The following is a 23,799-nucleotide window of genomic DNA, read 5'->3' on the forward strand; positions in this document are numbered from 1 at the left end:
TTCGACACTTCCCGTCGCAAAAATCCCTGTTTGTAGAGGAAACATCAGTAAACATTTTGACCAAATTTGACATTGATATCCATAACTCATCCCGAGAAAATAAAAGTTCTCGGAGAACATACTTTTTTCGGGCCAAAGTAAACCTCCCCTTAATCCGGGAGGAAAATTCGATCTGGGACAGGCTTTCATCCCCCATCCACGAATCAGTGTGTTACGACACTTGGTTAGCTACATGGTGGATAAAAATTTCCTGTGTGTGCGCTTCATATTTATACTACTGGCCATTAAAATTGCTACACCAAGAAGAAATGCATATGATAAACGGTTATTCATTGGACAAATATATATGTGATTACATTTTCACGCAATTTGGGTGCATAGATCCTGAGAAATCAGTACCCAGAACAACCACAACAGGCCTTGATGCGCCTGGGCATTGAGTCAAACAGAGCTTGGATGGCGTGTACAGATACAGCTGCCCAAGCAGCTTCAGCACGATACCACAGTTCATTAAGAGTAGTGACTGGCGTATTGTGACGAGCCAGTTGCTCGGCCACCATTGACCAAATGTTTTCAATTGCTGAGAGATCTGGAGAATGTGCTGGCCAGTGCAGCAGTCGAACATTTTCTGTATCCAGTAAGGCCCGTACAGGAGCTGCAACATGCGGTCGTGCGTTAACCTACTGAAATGTAGGGTTTCGAAAGGTAGAGCCACGGGTCGTAACACATCTGAAATGTCACGTCCACTGTTCAAAGTGCCGTCAATGCGAACAAGAGGTGACCGAGACGTGTAAACAATGGCATCCCATACCATCATGCCGGGTGATACGCCAGTATGGCGATGACGAATACACGCTTCCAGTGTGCGTTCACCGCGATGTCGCCAAACACGGATGCGACCATCATGATGCTGTAAACAGAACATGGATTCATCCGAAAAAATAACGTTTTGCCATTCGTGCACCCAGTTTCGTCGTTGAGTAGACCGTCGCAGGCGCTCCTGTCTGTGATGCAACGTCAAGGGTAACCGCAGCCATAGCCTCCGAGCTGATAGTCCATGCTGCTGCAAACGTCGTCGAACTGTTCGTGCAGATGGCTGTTGTCTTGCAGACGTCCCCATCAGTTGACTCAGAGATCGAGACGTGGCTGCACGATCCGTTACAGCCATACGGATAAGATGCCTGTCACCTCGACTGCTAGTGATACGAGGCCATTGGGATCCAGCATGGCGTTCTGTATTACCCTCCTGAACCCACCGATTCCATATTCTGCCAACAGTCATTGGATCTCGACCAACGCGAGCAGCAATGTCGCGATACGATAAACCGCAATCGCGATAGTCTACAATCCGACCATTATCAAAGTCGGAAACGTGATGGTACGCATTTCTCCTCCTTACACGAGGCATCACAACAATATTTCACCAGGCAACGCCGGTCAACTGGTGTTTCTGTAAGGAAAATCGATTGGAAACTTTCCTCATGTCAGCACGTTGTAGGTGTCACCTTGTGTGAATGCTCTGAAAAGCTAAACATTAGCATATTACAGCATCTTCTTCCTGTCGGTTAAATTTCGCGTCTGTAGCACGTCATCTTCGTGGTGTAGTAGTTTTAATGGCCATTAGTGAGTCATTACCAGAGGGAAATAGAATGTCTGCTGTGCCTTTGGGTAGCATGCTAAGACTTCTTTTGGTCACAATGCGTGTAAATATTATCTGTAATCCTATTAGGTTCAAAATATCTCTGAGCACTATGGGACTTAACATCTGTGGTCATTAGTCACCTAGAACTTAGAACTATTTAAACCTAACTAACCTAAGGACATTACACATATCCATGCCCGGGGCAAGATTCGAACCTGCGACCGTAGTGGTCACGCGGTTCCAGACTGAAGCGCCTAGAACCGCACGGCCACACCGACCGGCCTAATCCTAATAGGTCGTTCCTACATGACACAGCTGTTCATTGGCGTGTGACATCATTAGTAACATGTTTCGACATAGAGAGAGAGTGACGTTATTTTCGTAATGTGAGCGTTACTGTCGCATATCGCTATGCGATATTATTTCATTTTTCTGCTGCTATTTCGCAGTTACCTAGTGAGTAAACTTGGTGCAGTGTGTCCAAGAACGCAGCCCTGCGCTCACCATGGTGGGGTCTACTGCTGGAATCACCTCTGACGTCAACAGACAGTCACTGCAATCCCACCTACATCTATATCTACATGGATACTCTGCAAATCACACTTATGTGCCTGGGAGAGGGTTCATCAAATCACCTTCACAATAATTCTCTATTATTCCACCCTCGTAATGTACGCGGGAAAAACGCACACCTATATGTTTCCGTCCGAACTCTGATTTCCCTTATTTTATTATGATGGTCGTTTCTCCCTGTGTCGGTCAAAAAAATATTCTCGTGTTCGGAGGAGAAAGTTGGTGATTGAAATTCCGTGAGAAGGTTCCAGCGCAACTGAAAGTGCTTTTGTTTTGATGGTGTGCATCCCAAATCCTGTATCACGTCCGTGGCACTCTCTCCCCTATCGATGATAGAAAACGTGCTGTTCTTCGTTGAATATTCATATCTGGTAAGGATACACACCGTGCAGCAGTACTCGAAAAGGGGACGGACAGGGGTAGTGTAGGCAGTGTCTTTAGTATATTTGTTGCATCTTGTAAGAGTTCTGCCAATAAAACGCAGTCTTTGGTTAGCCTTCCCCATATTTTCTGTGTGTTCTTTCCAATTTAAATTGTTCGTTATTGTAATTCCCAGGCAATTAGTTGAATTTACGATCTTTACATTACACTGATTTATCGTGTAACCGAAGTTTAACGAATTCCTTTTAGCGCTCATGTGGATGACCTCACAGATTACATTATTTAAATTGCCAATTTTCGCACGATACAGATTTCTTTTCCAAATCTTTTTTGCAATTTGTTTTGCGCTTCTGATGAGTTTCCTGGATGATAAACGACAGCATAATCTTCAAACAATCTAAGACGGCTGGTCAGATTGTCTCCTAAATCGTTTTTATAGATCAGGAACAATAGAGGGCCTGTAACACTACCTTGAGGAACGCCAGAAATCGCTTCTGTTTTACCCGATGACTTTCCGTCAGTTACTACGAACTATCACCCCTCTGACAGGAAATCACGAATCCAGTCACATAACATAGGCGATATTCCGTTCCATAAGCATGCAGTTTCACTACAAGCCTCTTTTGTGGTACAGTGTCAAAAGCCTTTCGAAAATCTAAAAATACGGAATCAATTTGTACTCCATTGTCCGTAGCACTCAACCCTTCATGTGTGTAAAGAGCTAGTTGTGTTTCACAATAAAGGTGTTTCCTGAATCGGTATTGACTGTGTGTCCATAGACCATTCTCTTTTAGGTAATTCATAATGTTCGATCGCAATATATGTTCCCAAATCTTGCTGCATATCGACGTTAATGATATGGGCCTTTAATTTAGTGTATCACGCTTACAACCCTTCTTGAATATTGACGTTGCCAGTGCCACTTTCCAGTCTCTTTGCACGGATATTTCATTTGGTCAACCGGGCCTGCTTTGGGCGGAATGGGCAATACGCCGAACTGCGGATACGGCCCCGTCTTTGGCAGTTGGAGGGTGGGCAACGCCCCTAGCGTCAATGTACACCACGGCCACCCCACAGCCTCCAGAGAATAATAGATATTTTTCCTTTTCTGCACGACTTCTACAGACAGAGGCCACGGCGCCTTTCCGCCACTGTGGGGGGAATCACGTGCGTTCACTCTAAAACTTTGATTCAACCAACGGTATTAAATCGCTCTGGACATAGTTCTCCGACCGTAAGGTTGACTAATTATGAAGACAACGCTTCAGTTGAGTGCCGACATAGTGTTGAAATATGTGCGTTTTATACGAAGAACAAGGGACGTTATATGTGTTTTCCCCTGCTTTTCAAGAATCTAATATCAATTCTCAATCGTCACACTAGCAGCTGCATCCACTCCATGTATAGCTTTTTTAGAGAGAAGAGAGTTGAGGGTCGTGAACTCTGGTGCTGGCCATTCTGTACCAGGCCGTTGTGTGAAGATCACTCTGCTCGTGGCCTGCAGAGAGGGCGTCATCTTCGGCCACCGTTTGGTGCTGGTTGACACATAGTAGCTATTTAAAGGAAAGCAAATAGCACAAATGCAGCAGCACGATCCATATTCTGCGCAGCTTGTTACTTGCTTACTTTGCCACCCAGCTGGAATTACTAATTTTGGTTATATTTGTAGCTCCTTGTAATTGACTTTGATTACGCGTTCTCCCCATGCAAGAAGATCTTGTTCCCCCAGCTCCACAGTTTTTGGTACCTCCCAGTGTATCAACGTCATTTTGTAATTTAATTTAAATTATAGCTACAGAACTTGTTGTCTATTAACTTCATATTGATTCGTATGTCAGTCATTAGAGCAAATAAATAACATCTAATATCAGTCATGAGTTAGATTTCGAGATCCTTTAACGTGTTCTACGACTTGTCCTGCTTAGGAGACCCATTAAAAATCAAATGTACCCGACTGTACTCCAAACCAACTCATTTGATAGTACTGGCTTGTCCTTGTGCATAGCGGCCTGCTGCAAAGATAATTTACCTATTGTTTTGTCAAATAAACAGGCATTACACACGCTCGTCTTATGGCAGTACGACATAGTTTCTCCTGATATTCAGTGACAAAGGATCGAGCATTGCATCACTATTGCATCGAGCATTGCATCACTGTGAGTACTCTGAGCATTGCACTTATTCGATTTGCATTAGCAGACACACTGGGATAATGGTTCAAGATTGTCAGATGATTATCACCCAATGCAAAGATGACCAGCTGACCATTCACACGAAAAAAAGCAATGTAACGTAGGTAAACTGAAGATACGATGCAGTGTCGTCGAACTAGGTGATCGGTGACGTCACTGGAGCCTCTCACAGCCTTCCAGTATCTATAAGTTTCTGTCCACACTGATTTTAGTTCGATTGACTACACGACTGTAGCTACCAGTAGGTCACGTATGTGTGTAATTAATCCACAAAAGAGGCCAATTGCATCAACCCCGTTCAACGAATTCATTTGTACTGATTGTCAGTCTCAAACCATTTTCATACTTGCTTACTTTATGTATTTACTAGCTGACAAACCTGGCACTGTCCCAATATTCATTTTGTCAATTTTCTACTAGAAATGAAACAGAAACTCTGAACGTTGTAGAGCAAAAAATCTCATTTCCATGTACTCTTGAAAACAGTTTTGATATGATGGAACAGTCGCAAAAAGATCACGCACAGTTTCTGAAAACTGGGCACGGCTGATTCGGGTGTCTACAACGCTATTTTGTAAACGTTTCTACGACAATGTCTCTTCATAGCTGTATAAACGATTAGTGTTTTCGCCGGCCACGGTGGTCTAGCGGTTCTGGGCGCTCAGCCCGGAACCGCGCGACTGCTACGGTCGCAGGTTCGAATCCTGCCTCGGGCATGGATGTTTGTGATGTCCTTAGGTTAGTTAGGTTTAAGTACTTCTAAGTTCTAAGGGGCTGATGACCACAGATGTTAAGTCCCATAGTGCTCAGAGCCATTCGAACCATTTGATTAGTGTTTTCAGCCACAGCCGTTTGAGCTTCGCAGTCGCCCGCATCTCGTGGTCGTGCGGTAGCGTTCTCGCTTCCCACGCCCGGGTTCCCGGGTTCGATTCCCGGCGGGGTCAGGGATTTTCTCTGCCTCGTGATGGCTGGGTGTTGTGTGCTGTCCTTAGGTTAGTTAGGTTTAAGTAGTTCTAAGTTCTAGGGGACTGATGACCATAGATGTTAAGTCCCATAGTGCTCAGAGCCATTTGAGCCATTTTGAGCTTCGCAGTCGACAATTGTCAAAAGTTCTGAAAGGCGTCTGGGATTTCCTTAAGGTGATCAGACTGTAGCAGAGTCTTAGCAGCAAAAAGTAAACGTCTTGAAAGCTTATGCATGATGTGGCATTTTTTTCACGTTGCTCATTGTTTATGACGTCATACCTCTAAACTATTTGTCGCACCATGACATGATTTTACAGGCGCATTTAGCGGCATATATGGACACTGACTGCGAAGTTTATTACGAATCGAGTAGTAGTAAAGAAGTAATATATTTAATCGTCATAAATGGTGTGGTAGCATTTTACGTATCTCATGTATATGTCGTCATGTCTCTTGAACTATGATAGATTGTTGTCTGACAGTAAGGGATATGTGAACCAGATTTGGTTGAAATTCGGTCCAGTGGGTTAGGAGGAGATGGGAAACATACACACACACGATCATACATACGTCAATTTTTTATAATGTGTTTGGATTTGTTTAGCTTTCAGGCCGTATGTTAAGTCAGACCTTAGTGTCACCCATATAGTATTTTTTAAATAGCAGTTAGTTAAGAAATGGCAATAATTCTAATCTTTCTAATCTGAAAGACAGTAACTGGTGCTGTGCTTACGCGGAGCAGTTAGAATGGAGGAGGAGTAGTTTAGTGTTTAACGTCCCGTCGACAAGAAGGTCGTTAGAGCGGTATCATATGCTCAGATTATGCAACGATGGGCAGCGAAATACGTCGTGCCCTTTCAAAGGAACCATTCGGGCATTTGCCTGAATCGATTTAGGGAAATCACGGGAAACATAGGTCACGAGAGCCGGACGCGGGCTTGAACCGTTGTCCTCCGGAACAAGAGTCGAATCTGCTAATCGCCACATCGCTCTATCATCAGCTAAAACTGGCATCCCGCTTGGCAGTTGGCGCCTTCCCTGTGTGGTAGAGGGCTGACAGTAGTCGAGGGCAGATTCACGGCGAATCGATCAGTGGACGACCAGGATAGCAGGAAGGAATCTTGTGCGTGACAGCTGACAAGCGGAGACTTGAAGACAGGAACTTGCGCAACCGACAGCACTGTTACATTGTACAGCGTGCTGGAGGGTGCGCCGCCCGGTGTGCATGTTGCGCAGTGGTTGCTTCCTGTGTTGGCCAACAGTGGAGCCGCTGAGCCCTGTAGTGAGCTCCTGGGGAGACAAGCCGCTGCTGGCAGCAGGCAAGACAAACGAGCAGCCCCATAAGCAAGGGGCGTGTGCGGGCAAATGGTGCCTTGTTGACCGGCAGTACGTTCGCGAGAAGACGATGATATTGCTTGGTTTGTGGCGCGCTCTACTGCGGGAGAAGAGAACCTGCGGTGATTTGGAGCACCCGTTTGGGGAGAAAAGTGATTGGTTGACTGCTGGCAACTTGTGGTGTTGGCTCCGTATACTGAGGGGATGGAACGATTGGGCCCAGCGATAGGAGAATTTACTGGGAAGCAGTGGTGCAGTCTAGTCTGGAAACGTATGCCTACGGAGCAGGGTGACAGTTGGCTGCGGTTTGCACTGAAAGTGCGGCGCCAAACACCTGGGCCAGATTGCTGCTGCCTAGGAGGACTGCGCCTGGTGTGCACACGCGTGGCTGTGACTAGTGCTGCGTGCCCTATAGACAGGACTAGTCAAAGACGCTTTCATGCATTTCAGTATGCAATTAGGAGTCCTTGATAGTTGTTACGAATTTGTGGCTTATCACGTAGGATTAATTTAGTTGTGTGCTTGCTGTATTTTGAAACTATGCAGTTGATTGCTAACTACCTACTAGAGGCGATCGCAGGCGCAGTATCACTACCTCTGACACTACCTGCCCCGTTCAGTCTTATTTCGCTCTTTGTGGGAAGGGATTGTAATATTAGTAATTTTCGCCTCACAAACATTAATATACGCTCAATAGTAAATGCCTGATGGCCTAAAGATATCGAACAATTGTAAAATAAAAGAAATGAACCATCGCATAGCAGCGACAGAGTCTATTATTCTTTATCTTTGCCGTTCGTGCGCGGTGCCTGTAAATCTCTATGTACATGTATCGATTAATGGTATAAAAAAGAATTCTGTTGTTTCAAGACAAATGAGGCTTTTGGCGCCTCACCTTTTACTGTTTGTATTCTATGAAAGGCGGACGCGGACTTGCTGCGTTCCGCAACTGTATTTTATATTGAGTGAATATGCTAAATGCTATTTTTTTCAATCAGAAAACATGTAGTTTCTTGTAACTGATTACGAACAGACAGCATCAAGAGGACATTTTGACTGTTATGTATCAAGTATTTAACCGCAATGGTCATCTATTGTAATTTAATATGAAAAGAAATTACGATTACGCTGATGGGCCGAACGCAGCATGAAGCAGAAGGAACATTATCGTTTTCCTATTATTTCTGAACCAACTTTTTTGTGTAGTGTTGCATTTCTTTTAAAGTCTATAAGTCATCTGGTCCCTTAGTGTTGATCCGGGTATGACTACATCGCGACTATAAAAATGCACAGAAATGATAATGTTTCTTCCGAACGATCTCATATATATATATATATATATATATATATATATATATATATATATATATATATATGCTGCTCTTATTCAGGTATTTAATGCTCAACGTATGTTATTATAATAGTGTAATCAATCCCTGATTCTGTTGGCAAGTGGCCCACCAAAATATTCACTTCTTCGACATTAAAAAAAATATATATAAAATAACAATTCTTATTCTTTTCGTCCCCCAAGAGCAACGCTACATGATTAAGAACGATTCGAGTTAGTACTGTTTCTTAAGTTTTGAATTTATCTTGACACCTCTAAGGAATGAGGTTTATCTATGTTAAGGACTTGTCATAATTTAAGGGCCGGCCGCTGTGGCCGAGCGGTTCTAGGCGCTTCAGTCCAGAATCGCGCTGCTGCTACAGTCGCAGGTTCGAATCCTGCCTCGGGCATGGATGTGTGTGATGTCCTTAGGTTAGTTTAAGTAGTTGTAAGTCTAGGGGACTGAGGAGCTCAGATGTTAAGTCCCATAGTGTTCAGAGCCATTTGAAGCATTTTTTAATTTAAGGAATAATGTTACTAATACTACCCAACGATATGTGTGTACGCAAGTAAGATTTCCAAATAATGTAATATTTTGGCTTAAACCGACATTTTAGTGCTCCTGGTTGATTGTGTTCTACACTGAAGAGCCAAAGAAATTGGTACACTTGCCTAATATCGTGTACGGCCCCCGCGAACACCCAGAAGTGCCGAGACACGACATCGCATGGACTCGACTATAGTCTGAAGCAGTGCTGGAGGGAACTGACTCCATGGATCCTGCAGGGCTGTCCATAAATCCGTAAGAGTACGAGGGGGTGGAGATCTCTTTTGAAAAGCATTTTGCAAGGCATCCCAGAAATGCTCAACAATGTTCATGTCTGAAGTTTGGTGGCCAGCGGAAGTGATGAAACTTAGAAGAGTGTTCCTGGAGCCACTGTGTAGCAATTCTGGACGTGTGGGATGTCGTATTGTCCTGCTGAAATTGCTCAGACCCGGCGGAATGCACAATGGACAGGATGTTTACGTGCGTATCATCTGTCAGAGTCGTTTCTAGACATATCAGGGCTCCTATATCACTCCAACTGCACACGCCCCACATCATTACAGAGCCTCCACCAGCTTGAGCAGGTCTTTGCTGACATGCAGGGTCCATGGGTTCATGAGGTTGTCTCCATACCCGTACACGTCCGTCCGCTCGATACAATTTGAAAGGAAACTCGTCCGACCGGACAATATGTTTCCAGTCATCAAGAGTCCAATGTCGGTGTTGACTGGCCCAGGCATAGCGTAAACCTTTGTATCGTGCAGTCATCAAGGGCACACGAGTGAACCTTCGGCTCCGAAAGCCCATATAGATGATGTTTCCTTGAATGGACACTTGTTGATGGCCCAACATTGAAATCTGCAGAAATTTGGGGAAGGGTTGGACTTCTGTCACGTTGAACGATTCTCTTCAGTCGTCGTTGGTCCTGTTCTTGCAGGATCTTTTTCCGTCCGAAGGGATGTCTGAGATCTGATGTTTTACCGGATTCTTGATATTCACGGTACACTCATGAAATGGTCGTACGGGAAAATCCCCACTTCATTCTACCTCGGAGATGCTGTGTCATATCTGTCGACTATAACACCACGTTTAAACTCAAATAAATCTTGATAACCTGCCATTGCGGCAGCAGTAACCGTTCTAACAACTCCGCCAGACACTTGTTGTCTTATATAGGCATTGACGACGGCAACATATACTGTATCTCTGTATTTGAATACTCATGTCTATACGGTTCCTTTTGCACCTAAGTGTATTTATTGTGTAATTTAACTTTTAACTGTAATAAAATTTCAGGCATCTGATATTAGAGTCTGAGTGTCAACCTGTTGTTTATTCTCTAAACGAAGATGTCGAGTATTAGAGAGGTAGAACTCCTTGCACGTACGTGCATAGTGATTTACGTAGTCCCACTGTCAGAAACCTTTTGGTAATGCTATTTGTCTCACTGTACATTTTGTATTATTATTTTGGAAGTGTGAACACACATAATGTGAGCACCTGGTGTTAGAATATCCCCACGAAATGGTACAGCTGTGCCGTTTCCAAGAAGAAAGTTTGTGGGCCTTTCTTTTTCGGTGAACCAACTGTAGCTGGTTTTTCTTATCTTGATGCGCTAGAACTATGGCTCTTTCCTCAATTGGAAGAAAGTGAACCGCAGAACTTTATTTGGTAGCAAGATGATGCGCCACTGGCATAACACAGTACACGATTGGTGAAATGACGTTCCACCCGAAGTTTGGAATGCCCGCAAGGGGCTGGATGACAGAACTTGTTTTGCATGACCTCCACGTCCACACACGCTCTGACGCCATGCGAGTTTTACCTTTGGGGTTCATAAAGAATAATGTGTATGTTCTTACGCTACCAGCTGGTCTACACAATTTTAGAAAAAGCGTTGATACAACAATTACTCCGGACACACTGCTCAAAATTTGGAAAGCATTCGCCTGTAGACTCTTTGTGTGACAAATGGTGTTAACATTGAACACTTGTAAGAAAAGCAGTTGGAGTTGCTCTCGCATATGAGGTCTTATTTATAACTGTAAGTTGATTTTAATAAATACTACAATGCCTTATATCACGTATATTCATTTTGAAACACCCCATATTTATCCTCTTCTACAATTAATTGTTTAAGTAGAATTTTACTTAATACATACAACTAAAAAAGTTATGCATGACTTCGGTTCCGTGAGTTCCGGAACCTGTACAGAAAATTGGAATAGAGATCAACATACACATCATTTCCCCCCCCCCCCCTTTTCTTGCTAATGAAAACCTTATATTGCATGTTGTACCACCATACGGCGAGACCTTCAGAGGTGGTGGTCCACATTGCTGTACACTCAGGTACCTCTAATACCCAGTAGCAGATACTCTTGCACTGATGCATGCCTGTATTCGTCGTGGCATACTATCCACAAGTTCATCAAGGCACTGTTGGTCCAGACTGTGCCACTCCTCAACTGCGATGAACGTCGGGAGTGACGTTACGCATCACGCAGCCTATTGCAAACAATTTGAGTCGTAACACGACGTCCTGTGGCTGCACGAGTATTATTCAACATGGTGACGTTGCTGTCAGGGTTTCTCCGAGCCATAATCCGTAGTTAGCGGCCATCAGCTGCAGTAGTAGCCCCTGGTCAGGATGAGCGAGGCATGTCATCGACAGTTCCTGTCTCAATGTATCTCCTCCATTTCCGAACAACATCGCTTTGGTTCACTCCGAGACGCCTAGACACTTCCCTTGTTGAGAGCCCTCCCTGGCACAAAGTAACAATGCGGATGCGGTCCGTCTAATAGGCGCTGCTCATGCATGGTTGTTTACTTCGTTGGGCGGGTTTAGTGACATCTTTGAACAGTCAAAGGGACTGTGTCTGGGATACTATATCCACAGTCAACGTCTGTCTTCAGGAGTTCTGAGAACCGGTGAGATGCAAAACTTTTTTTGATGCCTTTAGTTTATTAATTGTGTTCAAAAGCAGTGTTGTTAACAAATAGTACCACTGCTATAGTTGGAGTGACTGCAGGAAGCGAAATGTATGACTTCCACATCTGTAAAGCTCGTATAATTCCTAGTAGAGAATGCGGTGATTCATCGAGCCCGCGAATGTGTGCTTAAACGGAATCGCTAGTTGTCAGGGCAACGACGAGAGTTAGAAACCGATTTTACCATTTCTGAATGTGATAGCAGAAAAAATATTCCCTTCTTTGACGCTTATATGTAGATTGAAGCAACGAATGAAACTTTGTTCCAAGGCTTTCTTTACTTTAGTCTTCCTTAAATGAGGTGAACTGCAGATATGTAAGAAATTAACGTCATACAGTCGGTGAATCATAATAACAATTTGGTATGCAGCCTGAGATGCAGGAGCGGTGGTTGCAGGACAGCGGACGATCGGAATCTGACGAAATATATAATTTTTCAACTTTTCATATCCAAAAGGTATCCGTACACCACGAAGTACATACGATTTCCTCTCCGAAAATATCCACATATAGCTGGACCACTGAGATATTATGACTTGATTTAGTATCGTGGTTTCTGAGAATGTCTAAGACATGACACTGACACAAAGAAAGTTTGTCTCGAAATCTGCTCTGTCGAAAGGCTTATGCGTGAGAATATTACGTTGTGTTAATCCTTAAGAGAGAGGTGTCTGATACCACAATGAATATCAGGAAGTCTATGAAATTATCTGACTGGGTCTTTACAAAGCCTCTAAAATTCTTGAGGCTAATGAGTTCCATACTCGATGCTGAAGTGAACGAAGCGTGAAATACATTCTGAATGACACAGACCGGATTACAGATAAAAACAGTGATCTGGCGTTCTGCTCTGGCTTCCTGGAATATCATTAATGACGGCAATGCTTCGCTCACTCCGAAATGCTTTTCTCGTCCATAAACGACATCCACCAAGAGTGGAATCCGTGCCAGGAAGCGGGTCTAGTCCAATGGAAATGAGGAATATACACCAGGGGGAACAGCACATGCTAGGGCGTAGGCAGTAGGTCCTTTTAAGTCTAACATTTATTACAGCCCATGATCAGTCAGAATCAGGAGGAATCAAATATCATTATGCACCCACATAAACGAACTGCCTACTGAATTATTATTAAGTATGAAAGATACGAAATTTTAAGTAACACAGACAGAAAGAACATGTCTCTCTCGCCAAAGCTGTAGAAATTTACGGATCATCAGTCAAGTACTTTTAAAAGGTACATGAACCCACACACTTCTAGAGAAAAAAAGCTTTTTTCTCCTTAATTAATGTTTTGAGAAAAGTTATTTCCCTACATTATGCAGTTTTTTTATTTCTTGCGAACACTTTATTTTACTGTAGGCGGTATCAACACATAGCACCCCAAAAGTATTTCATAAGCTTCTACTTGTCAGCATGTCATGATAAACACGCGTTTGCGGAATATATTAACATGTAAACGTGTCCTATATTCTTGTCGAATGGTGTAGTGTCGAACATTCACAGAAGACACAGTACACAAAATAGCCATTATTTTGTTTTGTTTTTTAACTCATCAGTCTTCTGACTGGTTTGATACGGCCCCCCACGAATTCGTCTCCTGTGGTAACCTCTTCATCTCAGAGTAGCACTTGCAACCTACGACCTCAATTGTTTGCTGGATGTGTTCCAGTCTCTGTCTTTCTCTTCAGTTTTTGCTCTCTACAACTCCCTCTAGTACCATGGAAGTCATTCCCTCATGTGTTAACAGATGTCCTATCATCCTGTCCCTTCTCCTTATCAGTGCTTTCCACATATTCCTTTCCTCTCCGAGCCGGCCGGAGTGGCCGAGCGGTTCTAGGCGCTACAGTCTGGACCCGCGCGACCGCTACGGTCGCAGGTTTGAATCCTGCCTCGGGCATGGATGTGTGTGATGTCCTTAGGTTAGTTAGGTTTAAGTCGTTCTAAGTTCTAGGGAACTGATGACCACAGTAGTTAAGTCCCATAGTGCTCAGCGCCATTTGAACCATTTTTTTTCCCTCTCCGATACTGCGCAGAACCTCCACATTTCTTACCTTATCAGTCTCTAGCACCACATGTCAAATGCTTCGATTTTCTTCTGCTCCCGTTTTGCCTCAGTCCATGTTTTACTACCATACAAAGCTGTACTCCATACGAACATTCTCAGAAATTTCTTAATCACATTAAAGCCTATGTTTGATACTAGTAGACTTCACATAGACAGGAAAGCTGTTTTTGCCATTGCTAGTCTGCTTTTGACGTCCACCTAGCTCCGTCCGTCATTGGTTATTTTACTGCCCAGGTAGCTGAATTACTTGACTTCATCTACTTCGTGACCATCAGTCCTGATGTTAAATTTTTCGCTGAGCTCATTTCTGCTACTCCACATTACTTTGGTTTCATTTCGATTTACTCTCAGTCAGTATTGTGTACTCATTAGATTGTTCATTCCATTCAACAGGTCATGTAATTCTTCTTCACTTTTACTCAGGATAGCAATGTCATCAGCGAGTCGTATCATTGATATTCTTTCACCTTGCAGTTTAATTCCATTCTTGAACCTTTATTTTATTTCCATCATTGCTTCTTCGATGTACAGATTGAACAGTAGGGGCGAAAGACTACATCCCTGTGTTACACCCTTTTTAATCCGAGCACTTCGTTCTTGGACGTGCACTCTTATTATTCCCTCTTGGCTCTTGTACATATTGTATATTACCCGTCTCTCCCTTTAGCTTACCCCCATGGTTGTTAGAATGTCAAACATCTTGCACCATTTTACACTGTCGAATGCTTTTTCCGGGTCCACAAATCCTATAAACGTATCTTTGGTCGTACAGTACGAATAAAATAACTGCAATCCCTAAAAATAACATCCATAATTACTGCTCTCCAAGCATCGGACAGGCATTACTCATGAAATCCCCAACACTTACAGACCATTGCATACTTCTTATACTGCGGTTCGTTAACCTACAAAAGGTCACTGTACTTGTAATGGTTCTCTTATAGTGACCGTACTAATTTTCTTTACTAGCCGATCCATCGGTTTGGTTGTCAGCGGGCGTTGTTCAATGTGGAGGCAGCAGAAAAGACAACCACGTGCCATAATGGTGGGAGGGGAGAGGGGGAAATTACTATGTCAGATAGCAGTAAAGAGCGAAGTGCATAAATTGGCACCTATCTGCGCATCTAGACCGGTGGAACAGGACAATAATAGCGAGCAGCCGACGGCGCGGAGAGAACGACAGATCCGTCAAAGAGAATGTGACCTCGCCGATCGTAATTGAGTCTATTTAAAGTATTGTAAAATAAACGAGTCCTCTACTCTACGTGGTCTTCTATACGTATACGCGTCAAACTCGAACTGATTTCTGATTGCCATATTTGTAATTTTTGTGTCAATTCTAATTACGTTCGAAATGGCTCTGAGCACTTCTGAGGTCATCAGTCTCCTAGAACTTAGAACTACTTAAACATAACTAACCTAAGGACATCACACACATCCATGCCCGAGGTCGCGCGGTTCCTGACTGTAGCGCCTAGAACCGCCTCAAATTAGGAAATAGTAACCGCGCACTGCTGTATAAATACTCGAAAATAAAGTGTATTTAAACCAATTTTGACTGTCATTTGTATTTTGAATTTAGAGAACTGTTTAGATGAATTGATGGGACGTGTTCGTACCTATCTGAACCCAGAACTGGTCCGGAACATTTTTAATAAGTAGTTGAAAGCTTCTTTTTCTCAATTTGACAGGCTGTTCATTTCGTGGAAGACTGCTTTTCGGTAGTTTTGATGACTTTAGGGGTAAAAGCTGTAGGCTTTATTCTCCTTCGAGTACGTAGTTAGATTTTAATTAATTCATGGCTTAATTTGCTATTATTAGGTCGAAACTATACTGGAGATATGTCCAGTCCCTAGGCCGATGATTCGTGCCCGGTGCGCATAGGTTCCGCTAGGTCCATTGGTCACCCAAATGGGATAGTAAGACTGCCACATACTTCCGTCTCTTCATTAAGCGTTCACGCAACGTTCAAGTTGAGGTTCCACACATCCTCTCTGTTTCATTGGCCTTTTGGCTTAGAATGCTACATGCTATTGAGTGATAAATTGAATTTTACCTTTAGTACTGTACTTACATGCAGTATTTAGTGCTACAGTAAGTGTAAAATGAAGTTCTGTTCAAGTTGACTGCGGTATTTACTCTTAACTCCTTCCCTAGATACAATTCCATATTCAGAAAGAAATTTCAATACGTCTTCACTAAGCAGTCCTAAAATATCAACTGCACACTGATCAGCTTAGTGTGGTCTAGTGGCTAGCCTCACTGTCTCTGGATCACGGGGTACCTGGTTCGATTCCCGGTCGGGCTGGGAATTTTCTCTGCCCGGGGACTGGGTGTTTATGTAGTCCTCATTATCTCATCATTATCATCATCATCATCATTTGTGACAGTGACTACACTGGATTGTGAAAAGAAAACTGGACTGTGTAAAAATTGAGACTTTGTACGGGCGCTGATGACCAAGCAGTTGGGCGCCCCAGAAACCAAACATCATCATCATCAGCACAGTTCCGAGAAACGGAATCAAGAAGGCGCTGACCCATGCGCCAATGGAAAAAGCGGGAAGCGCCACACATCCAGGAAGACAAGAGTTCAGTGCCCCCTGTCAACGCTGATTTAACCAGCTGCCTATCGCTGGTCGACCCAGTTTGGTCGCAGATTTTCGGAGCATCAGTACTGAATAATAGGAAGGTGATACTTAGTATGCGTTCTGTAAGTATTACTAGAGACTAAAGTACTTCTATGTAGGAGGTACAGGAATCAACAGAAGCTAATTCATTTTCTTTTTTGAAATAGAGAGTTCAATTAATCTTTAAGTGATTTGTACTGATGAATTGGGAATCCTGCTACCGGCCCTCAAAACTTATCTCATTCCTTGTTTGTGTCGATGCTGACTCCTACGGTAGTCGACACAACATTCACAGAAACAAGAACGTGCGAAGTTCCTTGCACATAATATACATGACTCCGCCTTCATAACCATGTAGCATTCATGTACATATTCAACTGTTTTCAGGTTTTTATTCGCATTACAGTCCTCTGGCTTACCTTATCAATTTGCAGGGCTGCTCCCAGTGCAAGTTCACGGTATCACCATTACCGACCTAAACTCGAATCCGGAACCTGAAACAAAAATAGAATAAGAAAATAAAAATACAGGAATCAGAATATGGAACAGCTACAGTTTGTACACTATGTTATACAGATGCTTACTGACGTGAGTCTGTGCGTAGTGTTTCCACGATGACGAAACAAATTCCACAGGATAACTGTTTTCTTTAAGTTATCCCAAAACCATTATCTCAGTACAATTACGATTGTCATGTGTCACCTGGTTTGCTAAGATTTCACACCACAGTAGTACATACTTAAATGTGACCTATGCTGCCAGACTACGATGCACTTTACAAGCATTTTCAAGAAATCGAGGTTCAGAGTCTTACGTTCCTGTCAAGCCTCATACGAGAGCATCAGCCATCGAGCATCGGTATTAGAGCAACCGGCTAACGCGGCAAACAAGGAACGCATGGTGCATTCGATTCATGCTACTTGTTTTCTTCTAATATTCACCAAACACTCGTAATACGACGAATCATCTTTCTTCGGAAATTTACAGCTTGTGGATGTTCCCTGGTGGAGGGTGGTGATGCAGAATTAGTCACAGGTAGCTCGACGTCAGATAGAACCTTTGCTTCTGTGCATCTTCATATTTTCGCGTTGCAATGATTGCTCCATAAAATTTTGGCGTGCAACCGCATAAAACTCACCACCCCTTACTCTGAATATGACTGGATGGTATACAGCCGTTATATCAGAAGAAGAGCTGTAATTTATGCGGCTGCATGCCCAAAATCTGGAACCTTTATTTACTTCCCAAGATCGCGACCATATTTAAAAAGGGAAGCAAGGATAACAGTGCAGATTATCGATGCATCACAGTTCACGGTTCTTAGTTCTATATAGAGACCATACGGTAAGATCCTTAAGATTAGAACTGAGAGAGAAATTGAGGAAACAGAAGAAGAGAGTGGCTCCCGGGCAAGCAGGTCTTGTATTGCAAATTCCTGCAGCATTAGACAGGTGAACGATAAGAGAATGGTACATAAATTGGAGACAAATATGATTTCAATAGGTATTCTCGGAGTCTTTCGCCTCTGAATGTCTAATCTACTCGGTTTTCAAGCCACGTCAATGGGAATAAGGTAAAGACCTTAATTTTTCACAAGTTCCGTGACGTCTACCAGTCTTCGATATGACTAGTGTACTAGAGCAGTGCATTCGGCATCTCTCGCATGACGCAGCTGAGGACGTCAGACTAGCCACCAGCCGTGTACTGGCAAAAGCTAAGCCACCGAAATGTAATATTAGCCAGAAGGAACAACATGTCTTACGCTTATTGCGTGAGAACGACTTGGTTTTCTTACCAGCTGATAAAGAAAATTCCACTGTGGTTCTGAAAACTGAAGACTACCACCTGAAGAAGCAACATTTATTAAGAGATGATTTGTACCGAAAGCTTAGTCGCGATCAGACAAAGGCCATCGCCATGAAGACTGGAAAGTTATTAAAGAACTCTGGTTGGCTGATCGAAGTTGTGAAGAAATTAATACCTCGTGCTGCCAGACCTCCCAGTCTCTATGGATTTCCGAAGATACATAAGGAAAATGTCCCTCTTAGGCCCATTGTAAGTGCAGTCAGCTCGCCCACCTACAAACTGGCAAAGCATGTTGTAGGATTATTAGCGCCAAAACTTCGTCATTGTGAACACGTTGTTGTAAACTTGCAGACATTTGTTAAAATATTCAAGAAAATGAAAATCAGCCAAAACGACGGAATGATTAGTCAGCACTTTGTGTCACTTCTGAAGAGGGTGTTTTGGCCTAACAGTTTCCACCTCGAGTCGTCAACTTGTTGCGTCATGTTCTAACGACAACATACACTACTGGCCATTAAAATTGCTACACTAAGAATAAATGCAGGTGATGCACGGGTATTCATTGGACAAATATATTATACTAGAACTGACATGTGATTACATTTTAACGCAATTTGGGTGCACAGATCCTGAGAAATCAGTACCCAGAACAACCACCTCTGGCCGTAATAACGGCCTTGATACGCCTGGGCATTGAGTCAAACAGAGCTTTGAAGGCGTGTACAGGTACAGCTGCCCATGCAGGTTCAACACGATACCACAATTCATCAAGAGTAGTGACTGGCGTATTGTGACGAGCCAGTTGCTCGGCCACCATTGACTAGACGTTTTCAGTTGGTGAGAAATCTGGAGAATGTGCTGGCCAGGGCAGCAGTCGAACATTTTCTGTATCCAGAAAGGCCCGTACAGGACCTGCAACATGCCGTCGTGCATTATCCTGCTGAAATGTAGGGTTTCGCAGGGATCGAATGAAGGGTCGAGCCACGGGTCGTAACACATCTGTAATGTAACGTCCACTGTTCAAAGTGCCATCAATGCGAACAAAAGGTGACCGAGACGTGTAACCAATGGCATCCCATACCATCACGCCGGGTGATATGCCAGAATGGCGATGACGAATACACGTTTCCAATGTGCGTTCACCGCGATGTCACCAAACACGGATGCGACCATCATGATGCTGTAAACAGAACCTGGATTCATCCGAAAAAATGACGTTTTGCCATTCGTGCACCCAGGTTCGCCGTTGAGTACACCATCGCAGGCGCTCCTGTCTGTGATGCAGCGTCAACGATAACCGCAGCCATTGTGTCCGAGCTGATAGTCCATGTTGTTGCAAACGTCGTCGAAGTGTTCGTGCAGATGGTTGTTGTCTTGTGAACGTCCCCATCTGTTGATTCAGGGATCGAGACGTGGCTGCACGATGCGTTACAGCCATGCGGATAAGATGCCTGTCATCTCGACTGCTAGTGATACGAGGCCGTTGGGATCCAGCACGGCGTTCCGTATTACCCTCCTGAACCCACCGATTCCATATTCTGCTAACAGTCATTGGATCTCGACCAACGCGAGCAGCAATGTCGCGATACAACAAATCGCAATCGCGATAGGCTAGAATCCGACCTTTAGCAAAGACGGAAACGTGATGGTATGCATTTCTCCTCCTTACACGAGGCGTCACAACAATGTTTCACCAGGCAACGCCGGTCACCTGCTGTTTGTGTAAAGAAAATAGATTGGAAACTTTCCTCATGTCAGCTCGTTGTAGGTGTCGCCACCGGCGCCAACATTGTGTGAACGCTCTGAAAAGCCTATCATTTGCACATCATAGCATCATCTTCCTGTCGATTAAATTTCGCGTCTGTAGCACGTCATCTTCCTGGTGTAGCAATTTTATGATGAACGTTATTAAAATGCGGGTGGTACAGCGATAGGCTCACATCTACTTCTGGATGTTGCAAATTTTTTCTTTGAGTATGTTGGGGAGCAGGCTCTGAACTCAGCCTCGTTGCTTCCGTCTTGCTTCCTATGGTACGTTGATAACATCTTCCTGCTACGCCCTCACGGTGAAGATACAGTTACAGTTCGTCGATCACACGAACGGTGTACATACCAACATTGAATTTACATCGAGATGGCCAAGAATGGCAAAGTACCGTCTTGGATGTCTTAGTTGAGCGAACGGCAGGTCATTCAGTGAATAGAAAACCGACGCATATTTATTGATGCTTGAACGCCGATAGTTTCCTTCACCTTGTACACAAGAAAGCGGTACTGAACACGTTAATACACAGGAAAAATGTATTTCTGACGACGACCACCCAGAATGTGAAATGCAGCACCTGAGAAGAGTTAAAGCAAGAGAGACATTGCAAACGCTTTCAGGTGCCACCGAAGAAAGACAACTTGTGAATTGGCCGAGGAAGCCAAGCCGGCTGCTTTCCTGCCATACTGTGCAGCAACGAGCAGCACGTTAAGACGTGTGCTGTGGATGAAACCAGTGTTCCGGATCGCCCCCAAGATGTGAGATCTGCTGTTCTCTATTAAAGGCTCCATAGCTTTTTGTGTCCCCTGATTATGTGGTGTTCCTTGCGAATGCAGCAGCATCTGTATATCTTAGACAATTCACACAGTTGCAGAGCGTTGTACCGAGCACAAGAGACATACGAGGGTTGGAACTTTAATAGTGGCAACTATTTATTTACAGCTCGTGTAAAGTAGATACGTGTTTCAAAGTTTTACTGACCTTAAAAGTAGTCACCAGCATTGTGTAAAACCCGTTGCCAGCGATGTGGGTGTCGTAGGATACTCTTAGCAGTGCCAGTCGTGTTGACAGTTCGAGCGGCGCGGTCTATTGCCCGGCGAATTTGTAGCAGTTCTGAAGCGAATGCCGTGAAGTGTTTCCTTCAATTTAGAAATCGAGTTGAACTCACGAGGGCTTCAGTCAGGGGAGTGCAGTAGGTAGTATAGCACTTAGCGGACCCATCAGTCAAACAAATCAGTAACAACCTGCTCTGTACGTGCTTGAGCATTGTCCTGCAAAATGATCGTCAGATCCTGCAGAAAGTGTCATCACTTCTGTCTCTAAGCTGGTCGTAGGCTATGTTCCAAAAATGAACACCGAATGAGGTGGTGCATTGGTTAGCACACTGGACTCACATTCTGGAGGACGACGGTTCAATCCCGCGTCCGGGATTTCCCTAAGATCGCTCCAGGCAAATGCCGCGATGGTTCCTTCTAAAGAGCACGGCCGACTTCCTTCCCCATCCTCCCCTAATCCCATAAGACCCATGACCTATCAGTTTGGTCTCTTCTCACAAACAACCTAACCCAACCCAAAAAGAACATCGCTGGCAACGGGTTACACACAATGCTGGTGACTACTTTGAAGATCAGTAAAACTTTGAAACACATATCTATTTTGTAAGAGCTGTAAATAAATAGCTGCCACTGTTTAAGTTCCAACCCTCTTACTAAATAGAGGAGCTTGATAAATCGGCTATAGTTGAGCACTGCCTGGAAAACGGACACAAAACACAGTTTGAAAACACGAGAGTCTTGGCTCATGAGTCAACATACTGGGATTCCGACATAAAAGAGGCTGCTGAGATTAGAATGAACAGCAAGAATTTTAACAGAGGCCAGGGGTGCAGACTTAGTACGGAGTGCGACCAGGCTTCAGATGTCGAGAGGAAGCAACGACGAATGCTTGACGTTTGTAGGGGGGCGGGAGCGGCAGTTTCAAATGCGACTCGGGCCCGTCGCTGCTCCTGACGACACTCGGTCCGGGGGCGAGCCAGAGATTCTGTGAGCTGCCGAACTCACCTTTCACGGACACGTAAATTTAACCTCTCTCTGATTGGTGCCGGAGGCCGTATTCATGACTATATAAGCGGAAAACCGTACCAGTCGCGATTGTCTCCCCAAACCTCTTGAGGCGCAACAGAGCAGAAGTGCTAGATCCCAACCCATATCAGTCCTAATCATCCACACCGACAGATCCAGAATTATTCCTGTGCAGAGTAGAATGCATACCGCGCTCAAATTCATCCCTTAATTGAAAGCCATGATTCCAACCTTCAGAATCCTGACGACATCCACAGTGAGTCTGACTTCCTGCAATACACCGTCTAGGATGACACTTCAAACCAAATCACACTCAGAGCTCTCTACTTCCACCGTCCTTCTCTTCCTCCACTTGCCCTGTTCGAAGAATCCCGTCGCACCTACAGGGAATTCCTTCGTACTAGTGACCGAGACACACTCAAACTCCATAGACAGCTCCAGCGACGTGTTCGCAGTTACTTACAAGCAAGAACGGTTACAAAGAACTTCGGGACTGGCATATGACGTCCAATAAACTAAACGAAACACCGATAAACAAAGAATAGGAAAGTATTCCATAGACTCGCCGGAAACAACCTCACTCCCACGTGTTCCATCCTCCATAACAACAGACCGCTTCCAGACAACCTCATTGAAGCCAACCGCTTCGCATCCTACGTGAAAGACAAAGTTACCATCCCACATGATCCCAACATTGACTACACCATGTACCCTTACGTGTATGAATATGCCAGCGCAACTATCCCACCTTTCGCACCAAACTTCCAGTACTTACAAAGCACGCCAACAGCAGCTGACGACATTACACGAACACTTGCCAAACAGCGAAACACTGTGCCCGTTCACAATACAATTACCTACGGCCACTTCAAGGAACGTCCTATAGCTTATCATGACACCCTTTCCGTCCTTTACAATATAACTCAGTATGCAAATTATTACCCAGAGCAGTTGAAAACGCCGTAAGTCCTCCTCTTCCTAAAACCAGATAAACCATCATCCCAGATCTCATCATATCGACCTATCAGCCTGACATCAGTTTTCAGCAAAATCCTTGAAACTATTTTTACCCAACGAATCAATCAGCCCCTTGTAACCCACCTACCCGTTCCCAGCACCGTATGTGGCTTTCGTCTTAATCATTCCCTTGACAACCAACTTCTTTACCTTACCCACCCAATCTCCCATCAAGTGAATAAATGGAACTCCTCCATATTTGTCTCCCTCAATATCCGAAAGGCCTTTGACTGGGTATGGCATTCTGTACTGCTTTTCAAGCTACAAACCTATGAACTCTCATTTAACTTTGTCCGTTCAAAAATGGCTCTGAGCACTATGGGACTCAACTGCTGAGGTCATTAGTCCCCTAGAACTTAGAACTAGTTAAACCTAACTAACCTAAGGACATCACAAACATCCATGCCCGAGGCAGGATTCGAACCTGCGACCGTAGCGGTCTTGCGGTTCCAGACTGCAGCGCCTTTAACCGCACGGCC

The sequence above is a fragment of the Schistocerca nitens genome, chromosome 4 (assembly GCF_023898315.1).
Source record: "Schistocerca nitens isolate TAMUIC-IGC-003100 chromosome 4, iqSchNite1.1, whole genome shotgun sequence".
NCBI lineage: Eukaryota > Metazoa > Arthropoda > Insecta > Orthoptera > Acrididae > Schistocerca > Schistocerca nitens.